At 43.2% G+C, this 21249-nt stretch overlaps 1 long non-coding RNA gene across 2 annotated transcripts; it reads left to right on the top strand.

The window, feature by feature from the left end:
* Window positions 1-4045: 4045 nt before the first annotated feature.
* On the top strand, window positions 4046-20251 carry LOC125155771 (uncharacterized). Of its 2 annotated transcripts, none has more exons than XR_007148345.1 (3): window positions 4046-4065; window positions 13576-13620; window positions 14249-20251. It is a non-coding gene; the product is annotated as an uncharacterized LOC125155771 (long non-coding RNA). The 2 variants fall into 2 exon arrangements; XR_007148344.1 differs by lacking the exon at window positions 4046-4065 and adding an exon at window positions 9856-11286.
* The last annotated feature ends 998 nt before the right edge of the window (window positions 20252-21249 follow it).

The raw sequence follows: 21249 nt of genomic DNA, 5'->3' as shown, positions 1-21249 counted from the left end.
TTCCCCTCTGACAGCCGTGTGCTCTTGGTGTGTTCTTTAACTTCTGCACCTCAGTTTCCTCAGCTGTTAAATGAAAGTAATAATACCCACCTCTTAGGACTGTCATAAAGCCCATGGTAAGATCTCAGGCACACAGCACCTTACCTGGTACAGAGCTGTTGTCTCATCAATATTAGTTTTTTTTTTTTTTTCAATTTAATGTTTATTTTGAGAGAGAGACGGAGCACGAGTGGGGTGCAGAGAGAGAGGGAGACACAGAATCCGAAGCAGGCTCCAGGCTCTGAGCTGTCAGCACAGAGCCCAACGTGGGGCTCGAATCCATGAACTGTGAGATCATGACCTGAGCCAAAGTCAGACGCTTAACTGACTGAGCCACCCAGGTGCCCCAATATTAGGTATTAATAGTAATGATTGTCTTTAGTCCTCACACTTGGGTATCTGTTAATAAAAACAACTCAACATTTCATCCAAAAATTACGTCTTTCAGAGATTATTAGTGAATAAGCTTTTAAAATTTTTCTTAATAGGTGAATTTGAGCAATCGAGTCCTATGAAATTGCTGAAATAGTGTTATAAAGAATTATAGCATGGGGAACTATTTCCAGTGTGTTCCTTGAAAGTAAGTTGCATGAGGTCAGAAACCCTATTTTGCAACATATCCAGAGCTGAAACCCTGTATTGACTTCTATACTTGATAAATGCACACCTGCCCCCACATGCACGCTTTTGCATGCAGTCTTCAGGCTTAATGGATCCCTTGAAGCCCCTCCTTGATTTCCAGGTTAAGAACTCCTGCTTTAGTTGCTCACTCATACTTATAAGCCCACAAGAGATTGATACATGAGCCAGAATGGTAAATTATTAATTTACGGGGAAGAAATAATGTCAAGTGGACTAAAGTTCTTGCACTGGCCAATCAGCTCATATCGTACTATACAGAAGCTACATGAACAGCCAAAGCACAATTAAAAATGAGTTTGGAATCATAGCAAAGGGAATTCGAGAATGTTCGTAATGGCTCCTGTCGCCAACTACAACAGTCTGATGCATCCATTTTCTCTGGAGAGATATCCCCGCCAAGGATTCTGGAACAACTGAGTCCAGGCCAGTCTTTTGTGGACAGTTCTTGATGTTTGTACTCCCTGCTTGCAGACACAATAAAGGGTAAATCCCCCAGTTAGACCCCCCTTTAGACATGCTAATTTCCTCACACTATGCCTGGTTCATACATATATATGTTTTGTCTCTATATACATATTTATGATGATATATATGTGACTAGATAGATAGATAGATAGATATGATTCCGGTTTAGGGTGGGTTTGTTGGGTTGATTTTGCATAATTTCATTTTCAGGAGGGACATTTGTCTTCAAATTTAGGAATTGCCTTACTGTCCCCGACTTCTTCCCTACCTATAGTCCATGCTGACTACAGAAAAAAGAATTCATCGCTCCTTTCCTCCATCCCTCCCTCTCCTTCTTCCTTCTTCCTCTCTCTTTCTTTCTAATAACTCTTATTTTGAAATAGTTTTAGACTTACAAGAAGTTTCAAAAGTTGTCCTTTTGTTGTCTCCATGTACCTTTCCCCCAGCTTAACCACAGTCAAAGCCAGGGAATTACACTGGTATGGTATTATTAACTCAGGTACAGACTCAGATTTCACTAGGTTTTACATCCACCCTGTGTGTGTGTATGTGTGTAGGTGTGTGTGTGTGTGTGTGTGTGTGTGTGTGTGTGTGTTGTTCTATGATATTTTAGCACATGTGTAGATTGAGAAACCAATACCACAATCAGAATACCACAAAGAAACTCCCTTATGTTACTTCTTAACAGCCTCTGATTTCCTTTTATAAATACTTTGTCTTCACGGGTAGAAGTCTTGGTCCAGCAGACTTCTGCTATTTCAGGCACCTGAAGTTCTTATGCAAATGACCTCAAGGGACAACAGCTGTGACCTTACCAACCCCTCTTCTTGGGGCAGGGGCTTGGGGTGGGGGTGGGGGGGTAAATGCATTCAATATTACCAAGGCCTCAATTTTTAGGCTCTAGCTGTCGAGTTTCATTTCTGAATCTCTGAGTATTTTCTGTCATTGAGCAATTTTTTTTGAATGTATATTCTTGCCATTGTGTAGAAACAGTCTAGCAGACTTTTTGAAAAAGTTAGGATTTCTGACCAAAATTTCTTTGACTATGATTGCATGATAAAAAATTTATCAAAATAAAATCCATGAGATGTATTGATGGATACCTTTGCACACCTCTAAACTTGGTTTGCCTCTCTTTAGCAAAGTCAATGGCTCAGTCAGTTAAGTGTCTGACTTTAGCTTAGGTCATGAACTCATGGTTTGTAGGTTCAAGCCACACATCGGGTTCCACGCTGACAACTTGGAGCTCACTTGGGATTCTTTCTCTCCATCTCTCCACCCCTCCCCTGCTCAAGCTCATGCTATAAATAAATAAATAAATAAATAAATAAATAGATAAATAAATAAATGAATGAATGAATGAATGAATGAAACAAACTTGTTTCCTTTGAGCTCTTAAGGTTTCCTATGTGTAAGGACTTCATATTGGCTTTTTACTTCAGTGAGTGCCACGTGGACAAATACAGGGCTAACGTGATCTTTTAGAAAATATCACCTGAGGTTACGTGCTTCTGAAATCTACTTTCAGGGAGTTCAGTTTCCTGATGAATCTTCCAAGTAACTATGCTATTGTTTGCCTCAGAATTTGCATAAGTACTTTTGCGTGGCCATCCCCCGAGATAGTCGAAAACTAAACGGTTACTGGAGTCAGCCTGATGAACTAAGTGTTTCAATAAATAAATAATGACACACGCATGGGCATATTGAGTGTAACCATCATAAATGTCTCTTTAAGGTCACTATGGAGAACAAAGGATCATTCAACCCAGGACAGCATAGCTGAAACATTGTCAAGGACCTAATTAATTCTTAGGATAAAAAACTGCGAGTTGATCAAAGAGTAGAGGATGCGTGTACCATGACTTGAGAAAGCGCAAGGAACTCATAGTTGCCGGTGGGAACGCAAAATGGTAAAAGCCACTTTGGAAAACTGTTTGACAGCTTGCAGTTAAACAAAAAAGTACCTGGAAATTCCAGTCCTAGGTATGTACCTAAGAGAAATGAAAACATCTGTCCACACATGGACTTGCACGCACATTTCCACAACAGCACTGTTCACAGCAGTCAAGAGCTGGAAACGACCTCAATGTCCATTGAGTGGTGAAGGGATACATTACATGTGGTATATCCATACAGTGGCCTACCACTCAGAAATAACAGAGGAATAAACTACCGACAAATTACATCATGGATGACCTTCAAAAACATTATACTCAGTGAAGTAAGTGAGAAACAGGAGACTACGTCTTATATGATTCCACTTATCTGAAATATCTAGAAAGGGCAAACTTACAGAGACAGAGGGTAAATTAGTGATTGCCTGGGGATGGGAACAGGATGAGGGCATAAGGGAGATGGAAACACATTGATTTATAGTGATGGTTATAGCACTTGGTAAATTTATTAAAGATAATTGAAAGATGCACTTGAAATGGGTAAGTTTTCTGATATGTAAAATATACCTTGATAACACTATTTAAAAAAAAAGGGAAAGCAACCTACATTTTTCTATTTTTTTGGAAGACAGAGGATCGGCTGTGGGCAAGCACTCCAGGAAACCCTGCCCTTAATAAGAGATTTTTCAAATCTCAACTGGCTACTTGCTCCTCTCAGGCCTCAGCCATCCTTACTGTGTTTTTCCTTTAAAAGAAGTTCTTCCTGTCTAGTTTCTAGTTTGGGACTAGAAAACTAGTTCTGGTTGGTATTTGAGTGGGTACTTGCTAGCACTTTTGTTGCCTCTTGTACCCTGGGTTTCCCTGAACAGGAAGGGCCATTTCTGCCGACTGATGGAAGATCTCAGTGGGAGCAACAGAAGCTGATTTGTCAGTCCAGGTAGGGTAAATACGGCCTGAGGAAATGGGGCAGGGTGGGGTAAAGACCCAAAGAGAGAGTGTGCTGGAGACACATGGGAGAGGTGAGGTGAGTTCAGCCTACTTGGTTCCCCTGGGGAGAAGCCCGGGGCAGGGGCAGAGGTGCACCCAAGCCTGGAGAGAATCCATTCCCTTGAGAAAGCTTGCACTGAGATGGCGAGCTGCCCATCTTAGCCAAGGACTTCTGCTGCTCTGAATGGGCCTATCTCACCCAGGACATGCTCAAGACAGCTGGACCAGAGGGAGCTGGGTTGACAAGGAAGGTAGGGGGGATGGGGGTTGGAAGCAAGCATTGTGTTGTAGACCAGGAGAGGAACTTGGGAAGAGGAGACAGTTGTCATGCCCATCCAATGTTCAGCCATAGCTAGGAAGTTATATAGGCTGAATACAGTTAGAGAGCTTGCATTCATACCTGCCATTTATTAACTCTGGGCTCTTCAGCAACTTAGTCTCTACCAGTTGTCTATCACTGTGTGTATCTTATGCTATACCATACTGTATTATACTACAGGTATACCTTGTTCACTTTATTGCATTTCACAGATACCGCATTTTTTACAAGTTGAAGGTTTGCACTGAGCAAGTCTATTGGCTCCATTTTTCCCAGCAGCACTTGCTCACTTTGTGTCTCTGTGTCACCTTTTGGTAATTCTTAGAATATTCCAAACTTTTTCATTATGATTATATTTGTTATGGTGATTGGTGATTATGGCTTGCTGAAAGCTCAGATGATGGTTAGCATTTTTGAGCAATATTTTTTAACTAAGGCATGTACATTTTAATTTTTTTAATTTATTTTTTATCTTTTTAATGTTTATATGAAAGAGAGAGAGAGAGATTGAGAGAGAGAGAGATTGAGAGAGAGAGAGAGAGAAAGAGAGAAAGAGAGACTGCACGAGCAGGGGAGGGGCAGAGAGAGAGGGAGACACAGAATCTGAAGCAGGCTCCAGGCTCTGAGCTGTCAGCACAGAGCCCAGCAGGGGCTCGAAATCAGGAAGGTGAGATCACGACTTGAGCTGAAGTTGGACACTTAACTGACTGAGCCAGCCAGGCACCCCAAGACATGTACGTTCTTAAAGACATAATGCTATTGCACACTTAATAGACTACAATACAGTGTAAATATAACTTTCACATGTACTGAGAATTCACTTGGCTTGCTTTATTACAATATTTGCTTTATTGCATTGGTCTGGAATTGAACTGCAATATATCCAAGGTATGCTTGTGTTATGTTATTATATAATTATAATTTGCCTTGAGTGGCTGCAGGGTCAGCTGAGGACCATGCTCAGTGGAGATTAGCCACCTTGCCCTGTGGTTCTTTTTATTCATTGGTTAGTTCTGGGATATTTTTTTTAATGTTTATTTTTATTTTTGAGAGAGAGAGAGAGAGAGAGAGAGAGAGAAAGAGAGAGAGAGAGAGAGAGAGAGGGAGAGAGAGGGAGAGAGAGAGAGGGAGAAGGGCGACACAGAATCCAAAGCAGGCACCAGGCTCTGAGCTGTCAGCACAGAGCCCGACGTGGGGCTCGAACTCACAAACTGTGAGATCATGACTTGAGCCGAAGTCGGACACTTAACCAACCGAGCCACCCACGCACCCCTAGTTCTGGGATTCTTAAATGGCAACTGGGTTCCAAGAAGAGAAGCTCCTATGTGCAAGAATTTATCAAGCCTCTGCTTAAGTCACGTTAGCTGATGGGCCATTGGCCAAAGCAAATCACCTGGGTGAGCAGAGAATCAACACAGGAGGGGCTACACAAGAAAAGAACACTGGGAAGTCTGATTCACATGGTGGCCAGCTGCATGAGTCTATCACACTTCCTAAGCCTATTTTTTCATCTGAAAAATGGAGTTGATAATATTATTTTATTAGGCTTCTTATCCAGAATAAACAATGGATGTAAAGCACATATCATCATGTCTAACATTTAGTAAGTCATCAATGACTATCTGCTTTTATCATGATCACTGATTTGCTATTGCTATTATTCCTATGATATTTGCCCCTCAGCTTTATCAGAGTATAGGGAGATGTGAGAGAGAAAAACCAGGAGAACCTGCCCTGATGGAGGAAGTCGGGAAAGACTCTCTTGAGAAAATGGTGTTTTCAGCTGAGGTCTGGTAGATAACTTAAAAGTTTAGTAGGCTAAAAGAATAGGTAGGAAAGAGCATTCCAGGAGAGGAAACAGCGTGTGCAAGGGCTCTGAGGTTGGGAAAAGTCTGTGGCAACTATCACAGCCATGAAGACATATGTTTATACAATGTTAGCATTGCAAACCTACAGGTATTCCCAGGGTGTTTGTAAACCAGCCCACCTTCAACATTTGCGGGGCCAAGGGCAAAAGTACCATAGACTAAATGCCTAAGTATTTAAAATGATAAACTTATCTAACAAACTATCGATAAAATATGTTTTATCCTCCTACCTAATCAGATGTACCCTGGCTCACCCTGTTGGGCTTCCCAACCCCAGCTCCATCCTGTACTCTGAGGGTCAAGTGCACAGGCAATTGGACTCCCCAGATTGCATCTCCCAGCTTCTCCCCAGCAACAAATAGGCATTTCCCAGTTACCCCCCGCACCCCTTGGGGTGTGTTCACCAGCTGTGTGGTCCACTTTCAGGATGGACCTAGGGAGGAGGACTGTAGGCTGTTCAAGGAGAGCATTCTGGGGTCTTGTGTACCCAGAATGTGGTCCAGGAAGGAGGGCACAGTCTCTGAATGGGCACATCCCCTTGGTCCATGTGTTATTTGTCCCATACGGAGGGGCCAATCAAAAGAAGGGTCTGAGGGGCGCTCCTAAAATATAAGGCCTTCACACCTAGAACAACGCTGGCTACGGGAAACCAGGGAAAATAACAGAGGCCAGAGGAGATGCCGGGGGGGGGGGGGGAGAGGGGGGTCAGGGAAGGCTTTCTGGAAGAGGAAATACCTGAGCCCGATATTTTCCAGGAGGGGAAGCATCTGCTGCCAAACTGAAGTACATGACACAATAAATCTAATGTTCTTTGAAATCAAATATGCGATGCTACAACCAAGTGGCAGATGTTTTAGCTTTGGTTAAGAAGGCATTTCTCTTTTAACCCCTTTATTTGGCAAGATTACAAGTGTTCTGATCACCTGTGATTTCAGTTGGGCAGTCTTACTCTACTGGGCTCAAATACAACTTAGCAGAGAGTAGTTAGGGGTCCATGCACTCATTTCTAAGTTGTTATGAGAAAGCTGTTCTTCGTGAGGGTTTAACTATGAAAAACATTTTAATGACGCATACAATTAGATTTAATCACAGTAGTTAGTGTGAAAATACCCATTTGCTAAGAGTAGGGAGGGGGAAAATATGATTGAGTGAATGCAGATGGGAATGCAGCAATGTAAGCATCCGCACCGCCATTTCCCCTGTAGCACGATGCTGACCGAGGGTCCTGAGGCCATCGTTCACCAACGCCCCCTCTCATCCCCAAGGTCAGGGTAGCTGTCCTTGATATTTAAGCGCCAGAATACTTGACAGATGAAAGGATTTGTTCTAATATTTTTAAAATTTATCAATTGCACTGCGAAAATGAGAATTGTGCATTTATCTGTAGAAGTCCAAGGGTGGGAAAAGTAGGCTATGGTGGCAAGATAAAATGCACTAAAGGGAGCCAGAAACCTTGCATTTTTTAATAGAATGATCTCAGTCATTTGGCCCAGGGGGAAAAAGGCAATGTTAGGAATGAACTGCTATTCACCAGCCACAGCCCAGAAGAGAGCCGGGGAGAGTCCATGCCTGGAGGGGCGTGGGAGTAAAGGCCTGTGACCCATCAGCCTAATCTAGTGTCTTTGCAAGAAAAGGACAGCCTCCCAGGGAATTTTTTCCTAAGTCTCTTTGCCCCACCCAAATCCTACCAAGAAAGAAAGAATACAAAGCTAGATGAGGCCAAAATATCTGGAATGAAGGAAAAGGAGAGAGGAGAGAAAAATAACTCTAGAGTTACCACTTTGGAAGACTGGGAGGAAAGCAAAACCATACACTGATATTCCACTTAGGGAGAGTTTATTGTTATTATTACCATGTTACCAAGAATGAATTTTTATTGAGTGCTTACTATGTGCTGGCAGTGCTAAAGTTTACAAATCTTGGCTCCCTGAGGAATATATACACACAGCCTAGGAGGAAAGTGCTGTTATTTTCTCATTTTACCCATGAAGACAGAGGTTGATGGAGGGTGACTTCAGAGTGTAGGGAACTTGACAGATTTGTTTTGGACAGTGAATTTCTGGCGGCATCGGTTCTGAGAGGGAATCCCAGGACTGTCAAAAATCAGAAATCGAACCCAGAGGGTGGAGGTGGGTCAGGCAGGGAGAGACTTTCACTGCATACTTTTTTGTGTCATTTGAGTTTTGAGCCATATGAATGTGTTATCTGTTCAATAAATAAAGATTTTTTTTTTAAACATCAGAAACTGAAGTTGAGGAAAGGTCAGGACTGAAAAAAGTGGCTTTGGGAGCCAGGCGGTGTTGAAGACAAGGGTGTAGACGTGCGCAGGCAACCTCCAGGGATAGGAGCCCAGCAGTAAGCAGTGAACTAAGATGAGAGAGATCCCTGTTTGTCACTTCTAATCAGCCAGGAGCAAACTTAATACTCTCTTGGGTCACAGTTTAGATTCTTAACAGATGAAAGTTAAGTTTGGGTTTGTAGAAGTATCTAGGAGGCACTGGGAGATTCTTACCACCTGAGTAATCCAGGAAATATTTATCCTGAAGAGAAGGCTAAGGTCAACTTTTCTAAGCTAGTGATAGAAACTCGCGGGAAAGATGTACAACCCCATTCCTCCTAGATGCAACTGGCTCCAGCATTTTACCAAGAGGCCAAGGCAGATATGCGAACTTAATTATGTATCACTTGGTTTCTTTAATGTTTCCTGAGCTAAGTAGGATTATTAAATGTTTTATATTTAATCTGTACCTATTGCAAGCAGAGGTTGCCCAGGAGAACCATTCCTCCAAAGTTCCAGCCCTTCTGGTTCCCTGGCCAGCCCCTTGTCAGCACCAAATAAATGATGAATAAGCTGGGAGCACGGAGGTGCCCTTTTTGAGAAAGGGTTGTGTTTAGTAGGAGACACAAATGAGAAGCACAAAACATTTTGAGATGCTCAAACCTGAGCATCCCTCAGGATCTCATGGAGGGCTTGTTAATGCATTGCTTCCATCCCCAGAGTTTCAGATTCTAGTCTGGGGCCTGAGAATTTGGATTTCTAACAACTTTCCAGATGATGCTATTTTTTTTCAGCACATGAGGACCATTGAGCTAATACAACCTCTTCAATCGTACAAATCGGAAACTGAGGCTGAGGGGTTTACATAACTCTCCTGGACCCCTTAGCTAATGTTGGAGCTAGGATTAGAATCTCAATCTCTCTCTCTCTCTTTCTCTCTCTCTGTCTCTTTCCCTCATCTTAAAATTTTTTAAAAATGTTTATTTATTTTTGACAGAGAGAAAGACAGAGCATGAGCAGGGGAGGGGCAGAGAGAGAGGGAGACACAGAATCCGAAACAGGCTCCAGGCTTTGAGCTGTCAGCACAGAGCCTGATGTGGAGCTCGAACCCATGAACTGCGAGATCATGACCTGAGCCAAAGTTGAACGCTCAACCGACTGAGCCACCCAGGCATCCCTCCCTCATCTTTTTTTTAAAAAAAATTTTTTTTTCAACGTTTATTTATTTTTGGGACAGAGAGAGACAGAGCATGAACGGGGGAGGGGCAGAGAGAGAGGGAGACACAGAATCGGAAACAGGCTCCAGGCTCTGAGCCATCAGCCCAGAGCCTGACGCGGGGCTCGAACTCACGGACCGCAAGATCGTGACCTGGCCGAAGTCGGACGCTTAACCGACTGCGCCACCCAGGCGCCCCCCTCCCTCATCTTAAAATATTTCAGCACATAACTCCTAAAAGTAAGAACACTCTTTTCATAACCCCAGGGCAGTTACAATATCAGGAAACTGATATTCAAATAATACTGTAAACTAATATAAACTAATAGCAGACCTTATGCAAATTTTGTTACTTGTCCCACTAAGTGTCCTTTATCTGGGCCAGGACCCAATCCAGAGTCACACAAATTTAGCTGTGATATCTCTTCAGTTTTCTTTACTCTAGAACAATCCTTCAGTCTTTGTTTCTATAGAAACTTAACACTTCTGAAGAGTACTGGTCAGTTATTTTGAAGAATGTCCCTAAATGTGAGTTTGTCTCATGTTTTCTTTCACGATTCAATCCAAGTTCTGCATTTTTGGCCCAAATGGGGCCATTCATTGATTGATTCACATCAGTGTGGACTCACTCATGGATGCTTTGTTATTCTAGAATCCACATCTTTGCCACATGTCAGTTCACTCATTCATTGATTCACACCAGTATGGACTCATTCATGGATCCTTTGTTTTTCTAGAATCCGTATCTTTTGCCACATGTCAGTTTTCTTTCCATGATATGGTTCTGCTGCTTATAATCCTGTTATTCCAGAGATGATTTTATTAGTTTATCACATCGATTCAAAAACCAAACTGAAAAATTTTTCAGACCATAAACTTCAGGATAGCCCTCCTCTTTCTTGCAGTGCAGGCTCCAAGCTAGAGCCAAGGAATATCAGCAGTCTTAAGGATGCCAGAAGTATTGCTCTGGGTCATATTTTCCAGGGTCATTATAATAAATTTTAAAGATTTTGCCTTAAAGTCAATGCCTTCATTATTCCCTACCCACCTTCAACTCCTCTTAGACCATGTGAGGAATGGGCATAAGGACCATGTTATGGTGCTTGAGCTAAAGGAGGGTGCATCCTTAAACTCAGGCAGAGCCAGTCATGGCCGCATCTAGGACACTATGCAGGAAGGACCCTATGTGGGTAGAAACTGCCCTACTTGGCAAGCTCTCTTTCTCTTTGGTCACCCTCCTACTTCATTTTCCCTGGAGTACCTGAAGGAGGGACATATGGTTTGCACTGGTATTTGGTTGTATGAGTCCAAAGGAAAATGCCAACTCGCAAGTAAATATTTGCCATTTGGGATGGCTAATTACACTGTATGATTTTAAAAGAAATGAGCATTTACCCCATCCTCGATTTCACCATCATGTCCTTGTGCAAGAAAAATAAATCAGCTGTATAGCAGAAGCAAGATGTGACTTTTTAAAAAATCTAAACATTTTTTGTTTTTAGAAACAGATATGGCTGACTCAGAGTCACGAAAGAAAGAAAGAAAGAAAGAAAGAAAGAAAGAAAGAAAGAAAGAAAGTAAGAAAATTTCAGTCTGGGTTTTATACACCTCCGTCCTCTAAGATATATTCCAATGGAAAATTCTCTCAGGGTTTTGGCCATTCCCAGAATTCTCTGGGAATACAACATTAGACTGAACCAGGTTGGGTTGGAATGTCGAATGCAGAGGTTCTCAAACTGTGGTAATACTGTCCCCCAAGGGGCATCTCACAATTAATGGGCAGGGACCACCATGTTAAATGTCTTGTCATGCATAGGACAGCTCTATACAGCATGAATTGCCCCGCCCCAAACACCAATAATATGCCATGGAGAAACAATCGAAGAGTTCCCCCAGTGATTTAGAATTAGCCCAAGATTCTAAGCTGCTATAACTGCTCTGTTGAATTGAAGAGTTGGAACCCTAGATGCTGTTGGCCATGGCCATTATTTACTTAGTGGATTGAGGAATAGAGAACCGGTCAGTAGTGAGAGAGGGTTGGCACAGGTATATAGGAAGAAACAGGGAAGAGTGGCAGAGTGAGACTCCTGCTCATACTCTTATTTAAGCGCCTGGCTCTCACCCCCCGCCCCAAGCCCAGCCTCAAGCAATCACTGAATCTTTTAATTTTATTTAGTTGTATCTCACTTCTTTGCAAAAGCATTTTAAAATGGCCTTAACAGGGAATAAATATATCAAAATCAATAAAAGAGGGGAAATAAAGAGGAGAAAGCAAGATTAAGAGGAACGAGGCAGATATCCCAACCATAAGGGTCGATAGAGCATCTGTGATTGAACTTGAAGTCTGAGGCTTGGCCCGCAGCGTCCTTATAGCCAAGGCAAAGAGAGAAAAGTGGTACTTCAATTACTCTCTTTTCAGAGGAAGAGCATTTCATTTGTTTCAGGGGAGACGAAGTTTCCCTGAGATATCCCTCACACCAATCATCAGACACAAGCTTTTGGAGGATGCTCTGAATGGTGTTTTCGAAGAGTTTCACAGCAAACACAGCGGGACTCGTTACTTGTCTTTTTCCTCCTGACAATCTGCAAACATTCTTATAGCAAATATTAAAGTGTCTTTCATAAACGAGATGATCTTCCTGGGTTTTTCAGGAAAGTGGAATAGTAAACAACTCAACCTTATCTTCTCTAGCGAGGTCTGGGACTCAGAAATCTTTTATTGTCCTGATGGGCAGAGTAAAGTTTGCTTTGAAACCCTGGTGGGCAGGTGGGAGGGTTAATGCTCAGTTGTGAAACTTGAAAGAACCTGGCCAGAATCCCTGTCTAGATGAAAGGGTCCCCAGCCCCCGCCCGGAGCTGCGCTGTGAGTGGGGCTTGCGTCTGAGGAAGAGCCAGGATTTTCTTGAGGAATCAGTGTTGGAGCTGGGCCAGCGTGAGCCGGGGCTTCGTTGAGATGCCAAACTTCTACACAGTAGAACGTTCAAACACTTGAACATGAAAGATATTGTGGGCAAGTGTTGACAGCCTCTTACCGCACACATAGACATTTCTTAGCAATGTCCCTGGGAGTCCGAGTTCTAAGCCATCTCACCCTTGCTTGATGATGAGTTAGAGAGTCCCTGAAATGAATACCCTCTTCCCTGCTGGATTCTGAATCAGTTGAGCAATAAGAAAAATGGGTGAGTTAGCTCACTGCCAGCCCCTGTTTACAACAGCCATTTCTTGGGGCACCTGGGTGGCTCAGTTGGTTACCCATCTCTTGATTTTGGCCCTCGTTCTCACAGTTTGTGAGTTTGAGCCCTGCCTCAGGCTCCAGGCTGAGAGTGCAGAGCCTGCTTGGGATTCTCTCTCTCCCCCTCTCTCTCAAAAATAAATAAATAAACAACAACAACAACAACAACAACAACAAGACCAGCCATTTCTCTGTGGTGTGGCCTCCTCATCTCCAAAATGAAAGGTGGACCAGTTGGCCCCATTAACTTTCTAAAATCCCCTTCACTCCAGTTTTTCAGCTCCTCTTACTCAGCTTTATCTATGCTTTGTCTTTATTTTTTAATGTTTACTTATTTTTGAGAGAGAGAGAGAGAGACAGAGAGTGAGGATGGGAGGGGCAGAGAGAGAGGGAGACACAGAATCTGAAGCAGGTTCCAGGCTCTGAGCTGTCAGCACAGAGCCCCATGCGGGGCTTGAACCCAGGAATCCTGAGACCATGACCTGAGGCAAAGTCAGAGGCTTAACCGACTGAGCCACCCAGGTGCCCCTAGCTATGCTTTGTCTTAAAAGCTACCTCTGAATTCTGTATGAATCGGTGCATTTCTTATAAGAGGGCAACTTCATTGGAGTGACATTCCTCTCTTTGTTTTCAGACCCTGCCGGCTAGACAAAGAGGATGATTCTGTTTTCTCCTTCAGGTATCAAACCAAAGAAAACTAACAAACACAAAGGATCTCAAATCATAGTGGGTTGTGTATCCCTTACTGTGGTTAAGACTCCGAAAAGTAACCTGAGGTTCTTCATTAGTTTGGTCTGTTTGCTGAGTTCAAGGTCATTTCAGGTTCAGCAGAATGTCATGCTGTTTTTGCAGCCCTTGAACAGCAAGAGAATGCAAAGCACATTTTGTAGTTCGGTTTTCCCCACACAGGATTCCAAGATAAACGCAATACATATGTTCTGATTCATTCACACTTTACTCACTAAATAACTATTTGATATCTAAGAAGGCTTCAGAGTTTTAACAAAAAAACTCTTCAAAGTATTCTTTCCTTTGAACCCAACACTCATATTTTCCTAAGAATAAGAATGAATAATGACCAGTAGAGTTTGCAGGTATTTGAAACATTGCCCAAATCCCTGTTTTCTCAACTTCAAAACATGTAATATGCATAGTCATAATTTTGAAAAAAAACCCATATATGGTATGTGGGTGTGTGTGTCTGTGAATTATGTGAGTATGTGCCATGAATTGTGCTAGGCACTTTATGTACATTGCCACTACTATTTAAAACATTTAAAGTTAGGTTTTACTTCTCTCGTTTACAGGCAAGAAAGCTGAGGCTCAGAGGTTTTATGACTCGCCCAAGGCCAGAGCTGACAGGTTGCAGTGCTGAACTCTCTCTGTTTGAATCTTCTTAGTTAATTTTGTTCAATTCAGCAAATATTTATCAAATGCTTCCATGTGCCAGGTGCTGTCCCAAGTCTGAGGAGAAAAACAAGGAAAGACCTTGAGATGCTCTTAGTGAAGGGCTTCTTATTTTTATCCATCAGCATGTGACTGGAGGTGGCAGGTAAATGTGGGCGTTTTGAGGTTGTATCAGGTAGGATGTGTTTCTATTCGGTTGTAACAGGAAATCCAACTCAAACTGACTTAAACAATAAGGAGGACACATCGTGCCCGGGAAGGCTATTATCGCCTAATATCCATTTCCTCTTCTAGAGGAGCAGAGCCTCCAATTTTTAGCCGGGCATATGGCTGTGTAGACTAAAGAAAACATTTCTCAGACACACCTGAAGCTAGGTGTGGCCATATAACTAAGTTATTGCACATAACCAGAAGTGCTATGTGTACTTTCTGGGAAATGCCTTTCCCTTTTGTCCTTCTTGCTGACTGGACTCAGGTCTGATGGGAGAAGCTGGAGCAGCCATCTTGGGCCACAGGGGAAGAAATTCTGTGTTAAAATGGCAGAGCTACCACACCTAAGGCAATATATCCCTGGACTGTCTGCCTGGACTTGGGTGTTGTTGTTGTTGTTAACCTGAGAAAGAAAGAAATCTTGAACTTGTTCAAGCCACTGTTATTTGGAGTTTTCAGTTACTTGCAACTGGGCCTGATCCTAACTCCTATATTTACATAGCTGGAAGTCCTGGAGGAAGGGTGGACTTCAGTGTTGGTTTGATTTCACAGCTCAATGAGAGTATCAAGGAATCAGTTTTGTCCAGAACTTGGTTTTGCCTTTGATGTCAGTTGCATCCTAAGGCTGGCTCTCTTTCACGGGACAAGATGACAGCTAACAAAAAGATAAATATATGCTTCCTTATCAACTTTCAGAGAGAGAGAGAGAGAGGGAGGGAGGGAGAGAGAGAGAGAGATACAGAAGTGCTCTCATAAAAACAACGAGGTTCCTTTCCCAGAAACCCGCTGACATCATCTTGCTTTTCATTGACCCACATAAGGTCAAATGCAGCCAGGGGAATGCCATGAACTGATCAGTTTAGTTTCTGATGGAACCAATCACCTCGGCAAGGGAATTGGGCTTACACTCATTGCCTACTGCTGGAGGTGGGGTATTTTTTTCTTTTTAAATTTGGGATAACATACTAATTTAGGGTCAGTTTAGGGATGTCAGTTCTTGGCATCAATGAATTCAACCTGCAGTTTGTACTGTCTTTGAAGGGCCCCCACAGTTCACGGTGGAAGAGGCAGCATAACACCTTCCTGTGTATTTGCTAAAAGGATTCAGTGAAATGTGTAGCTGTCCTATTTCAGGGAATTTCTCTCAGTGGGCTAGAAGGAGTCGTTTTGCTGGTGAGTCCAAATGGATCCATGCTGTCCCCAGATCAATCCCCTGGAAATGGACAAAGCTGTCAGTACTACCCCCTCCCAGGGGAGGGCTCCTATCTGAGAATTTCTCCTCTAGCTTGCCCCCAGCCCCCTTCCTCCAAGGCTACCTGAAGTACCTATAATTCCTGGAATTCCTATTCCTTGGGAGTAAACCATCTTTTCAGAAAGTCTCCGTTAACCTTGGAGGAGTGACACATTGAATCTCAGCACAAACGTATTGATCAGGTTAATTAGAATCCTCCCCCCTCACCACCTTCTCCAACACCAGGGACATGGGGTCAGTGGGCAGTTGGGGTGTTATGGTAGAGAAGAAAAAGTTCCTGGTTTCTGGCTACTCAGAGAGGGCAGGTAGGATATCAAAATGGGGGTCCTGAGTCCCTGGCCAAGATAGGAGGTGGGGATAATAAGAAAGATCAGGAAGTGAGGTAATGGAGGAACATGGAAGCCGATTTCAGCGACTTACTGATTTAGCCAAAGGTAACCCTGTGCAATCTATGCTGAGTGACCAATAGTTATCGTTTGATTTTGTGGCTGCACAACAGCTCTATTACTTCCCATTTTGGGTGCCCCGGTGGCTGCCAGAATCTCTCAAGTTTTGTTTCTTGCCCATCCATCTGGCTTGTGGCTTGCCCACACGGCTCAGGACGCAGCCTTGTTAAAATGACAGGACTCCATGAGTCTCCCCAAAATGGAAAGGAACAACCAGAAGGAGGGCATCCATTCAGTACAGAAATCACATCAGAGAAGGAGCAATGCCAGAAACACTGGCTCGAAATAGAATCAGGGGGAGCTGAGCACAGTGGAAAGCAAAAGGTCTTCTCCGTTCTTTTCAACCAACTCTAAAAGCGATTCTACAGTAAATATCTTTTTCTGTAGTAAATCCATCCGGGTAATATGTTCCAACAGCCATCCGTTCATTAGCTTGTGTAAGCTTATCACTTATAGCAATTAGATATTCGGTGCCTAATCCAAAACTCTCCACACCTTATTCATTCTTCCCTGGGGCCATTTCTGAAGTTCCTCTGAAAGGCTTCATTTCACTCTCACATTAGCACTTCTCCATCCTCCCTGGACCATTCATATGCAAATCACATGGCCAGGGAAGGGTGGTGGTGAGTGATAAAAATGTGGATCTCAGAGCTCCACCCAGAATCTTCTAAACTAGGCTCTCTGTGAGCAGGGCCCAGAAATGAACGTTTTAAGACAGCAAGTCATGTGATTTTAATGCAGTCTAAGGTTTAAGCACACTGATTCCTAGAGAGTGCCAACAATAATACCTCACGGTTGGGGCAACTGGGTGGTTCAGTCTGGTAAGTGTCTGACTCTTGATCTCATCTCAGGTCATGGTCTCAGGGTTCATGGGCTGAGCCCCGAGTTGGGCTCTGCACTGATGGAGTGGAGCCTGCTTGGGATTCTCTCTCTCCCTCTCTCTCTCTGCCCCTCCCCTCCTGTAATAAATTTAAAAAAAAAAAAACCCAAAAAACTTACAGTTTGATGGGACTCTATGCTTTAACAAAGACTTTTGTATAACATCTCATTTGAGCCTCACCACAAGCCTCGGGAAGAATGTCACAGCAGGTATGATTATTTCCATCTTATGAAGGGGAGATCACACTTCTGTGCCTTCAAGTAACTTGCACGAGGTCACACACTCATAAGTGGGGTTGCGTGGACTGCAATTCAGATCTTATAGTACCGAGTTCAGTGCTCCTGCCATTACCCTGAATGGTAACAACATTTTGATTGACTGAATGTCAGTCACTGTCTAAAAGAAAACATAGTCTGAGCAGCCATGGGAAGAAGCATCCTTTGTGGAAAGAGAAAATAAAACTATAAGAACTTGGAAAATGTCAATAGCCAGCACACTTACGGTCATCAATGGTCTAATCATAATGTTAAATTTGTTCACTACAAGTATCAGAAGATTCATTTTTATTACATATTGAGATTTGGCCTCGTTGACTCAATTAATTGGTCAGGACCGTCGAATTTTCACAATGGTGAACCACGTGATCAGAAATTCCATTAAGTGAATGCTAACTACGTTGATTTACTTTTAATGATGATGATGCTGAAGGAACATCCATGTGACTCAAACCTGAGTCAAGGACAGACGAGGAATTATTCATACCTAATGTTCCTTTGTCAGCAATCCATGGTGTCCCAGTTTCATTCTGAAATTTTAGTGGAATTAAATCTGAGAAGCTGAAAAAATTATATCATGAACTGCAATTTGGTTGAGCTCCAACCATTAGGCAATTCAAGGCCGCTAATGGGACACACACGCGTTGGCGATTAATTCCACAGCCACAGTGTTAGGCAGATGAGTAATCCCTGCTGAACCCCTACACACCTGTGTGATGGTTAACTTTATGTGTCAATTTGACCGGGTCACCCAGGATGCCCACATATCTCGTTAAAACATCGTTTCTGGGTGTGTCTGTGAGAGGGTTTCTGGAAGAGATTAGCATTTGAATGGGACTGAGTAAAGCAGATCCCTAGTGTGGTCGTCATCCAGTCTGTGGAGGAACTGTATAGAATGAAAAAAGTGGAAGAAGGGCCCCTTTGCTCTCTGTCTGACGTTGTCTCCTGTGACATTGGTCTTCCCCTGCACAGGGACTGGGACTTAACATCATCTGCTCTCTTGGTTGTCGAGCCTTGGGGCTTGGACTGAAACTACGCTGGTTTTCCTGGGTCTCCAGCTTGCAGAGGACAGTGGAATTTCTCACCTTCCTTATTCATGTGAGCCAATTCCTCCCCACCCTGCCATATATAGAAAGAGAGCGAGGCGGGGTGTGTGCGCGCGTGTGTGTGTGTGTGTATGTCTATCTCCTATTGACTCTATTTCTCTGGAGAATCCCGACTAATATACCATGTACCCCCGCGCTCCCGACTTTTCACCTCAAGATCTCCGTGGCTGCATTGTGGGGTCAGATGAGTCACATTTAGCCTTGCTCCCCGCACCAGCTATTGGATTTACAACCTAACGCTAAGGCAACCTGGGTTATGGGTTGGGCCCCACATGGAACTGCTAGCTTGGCTTTATTTCGTGACTTTAGGCTCAGCTCCACTCATGGGCAGCCACTCGCGCTGTGAGGAGCACAAATGGTCGGTTCATCGGGGTCGGAAAGGCCAGGGCCCTTCCCAGCATTGCCTCAGAAAGCAACTCTGGAAAGACACTGCAGAAGCTGAATCAGTCCTTTGTTAACTTGGGCCCTGTGTGAATTTTTATGTCCCATTTGGTGAAAAATGCAGATTAGGCTGCTGGGTTTAAAAACATTTTGCTAACAGTCACTTATGGATTAATTAGAGCCGACCCTGAGTTAGGATGAATCCAGGCCATTTTGGGGGCAATCTGAGTAGCATATGTGATGGTAATTCCCTAAGCACCCGTCGGGCTGTATATGTTTTGGTGACCATTCCATCAAATATTCTTTTTTTTTTAAAACTTTTTTGGTGCCCAGAAATTTATCTGTCCACCAGTGGGATAAATATACTAGCTTGTTTTCTAGTTTTCAAAAACAGTTTGTGGTTGTTTAATAATTCTTTGAACCATGTGTGTTTGTCAAATGTACGATGCATGTAATGGGTATGAATTGTTCCACTGGGCTTGAGGCACAAGAAACATCACTTTACTTTTCCAGCTCAATACCTTCTCCCTGGGCCTGGGCATGGATTATTGAGGGAGGGGGGCCTTGCTCTCCCTAGCTTCTCCCTGGGTTGTGCCAGGCACTCAGGATTCACTCAGTCTAGGAGGACGGGGAGAGAGGCCTCTGTCGGTACCCCATTTGGTCACTGCAGGTGCCCCCTGTGCAAGCCCACACACACCTACCTCCCGGAGGCCATCAGGCCCTGCAGCTACATTCCCTCCTCAGCAGGCCAGACAGCCTGACAGTTGCTCCCCAGCTGAGGAGCTTGATATCTGGCCTCGACAACATCCCAGCAGCCACTCCCCATTCAAGGTCCTGCCACCTCCTGGGTGCTGTGCGGGACCCTCTCCTCAGAGAACCCTCAAACCGGAGATCCAACTGCTTTCGGTCATCAAGCCTCTTCCCAATTCTAGACACTTCATGGCTCCCAATCCCACCCCCACCCCACCCCCAGCCTCCTCCTGCCTGGGAACCAGTGCTCCCAAACAAAGGTTTGGTCCTAACACACAAAATGTGTCCCTTGGGAACCAGGAACACAGAAACACCAAGGCTGGCTGCCTTTTCTGATAGGGGTAAAAGGAAAATTCCCTTCAGTCTCTGCTGATGAATTCACAGCAGGAAAGGAAAAAAAAAAGCCACCACAAAACCATAAGCCACAAAAAAGGCGAGACACCAGATACTTTCTCAATAATTCATTCCAAGTATGAGTATACATGTATGTATAATTATTCTCCCATTTTTCCTCCAGTTTTGTTTAAATAATGTTTCCTTTTTAAAATCACTATGCTGCTTAGGGGCGCTTGGCTCAGTTGGTTAAGCCTCTCTCAACTTCGGCTCAGGTCATAATCTCACGGTTCGTGAGTTTGAGCCCTGCGTCGGGCTCTCCGCTGACAGTGCGGAGCCCGTTTGGGATTCCCTCTCTCTCTCCCTCCCTCCCTCTCTCTCTCTCTCTCCCCCCCCCCTTTTTTGCCTTCCCCCTGCTCTTACTCACTGTCAAAATAAATAAACTTTAAAAAAATGTTAAAAAAAAATTATTATACTGCTTGTCTTCTCTTCTCTCCCCTAATATATTTTGTCCCTAAGGCTGTTGAACTATTTCTGAAATAGTCATTTTATTCAATTAGTGCCTTCCCCCTCCTCCTGTTTTTATGTCAATATCATACAATTTTCAAAAAGATTTAGTTGTGTGTTTCAAAATCTAACAGGATGCATCAATAAATTAAAAACAAAGATTTTGTTTTTCTTGACCGCTCTTTGGATTAACTTCACATTATTTGCCAAGTTGTATAAATCATTTTAGGGGAACTTAAATTGCATTAAATTCACATACTAATTTAAAATATATTACCTTAAAAAATAAAATTTATTATCTTTGTTTCATTTTCTTTTTAGCCAGAAGCAAGGTAGATTTTGCCTCCTTTTCTCTCCCTTTATTTGGCCTATTATGTGTTTCCCATTTCTTTCAATAAGATAATTTTTTTTATCCCAAGTTGAGTCAATATTCAAGAATTTATGTTTTTTGTTACTCTTATAGAATGGAATCAGTTTTTCTATGTGTGTCACTAGTATAAAGAATAACACCCAATTTTGAGAATTTGCCTTATACTCCCTAGCTCTCCATTCACCTGTTGAGTTTTGTAAGTTTATAATATCATCTCCCAAAGATATTTTAATTATCCCTTTCCTGTGCAGATGTCTCTGTTTGTCACCCTTCTCAGAATGTTGTCAGCACTACAATGCCACATTGTAATGATGGCAGAGAGCACTCTGGCTTTGTTTCTGCTTTGAAGAGATTCTCATTTTGTAGAATACTGGCTTGTAGTTGTGATTTA

This window comes from Prionailurus viverrinus, chromosome F1 (genome assembly GCF_022837055.1).
Source record: "Prionailurus viverrinus isolate Anna chromosome F1, UM_Priviv_1.0, whole genome shotgun sequence".
Taxonomy (NCBI): Eukaryota; Metazoa; Chordata; class Mammalia; order Carnivora; family Felidae; genus Prionailurus; species Prionailurus viverrinus.
This window is presented reverse-complemented; position numbering and strand designations above follow the sequence as displayed.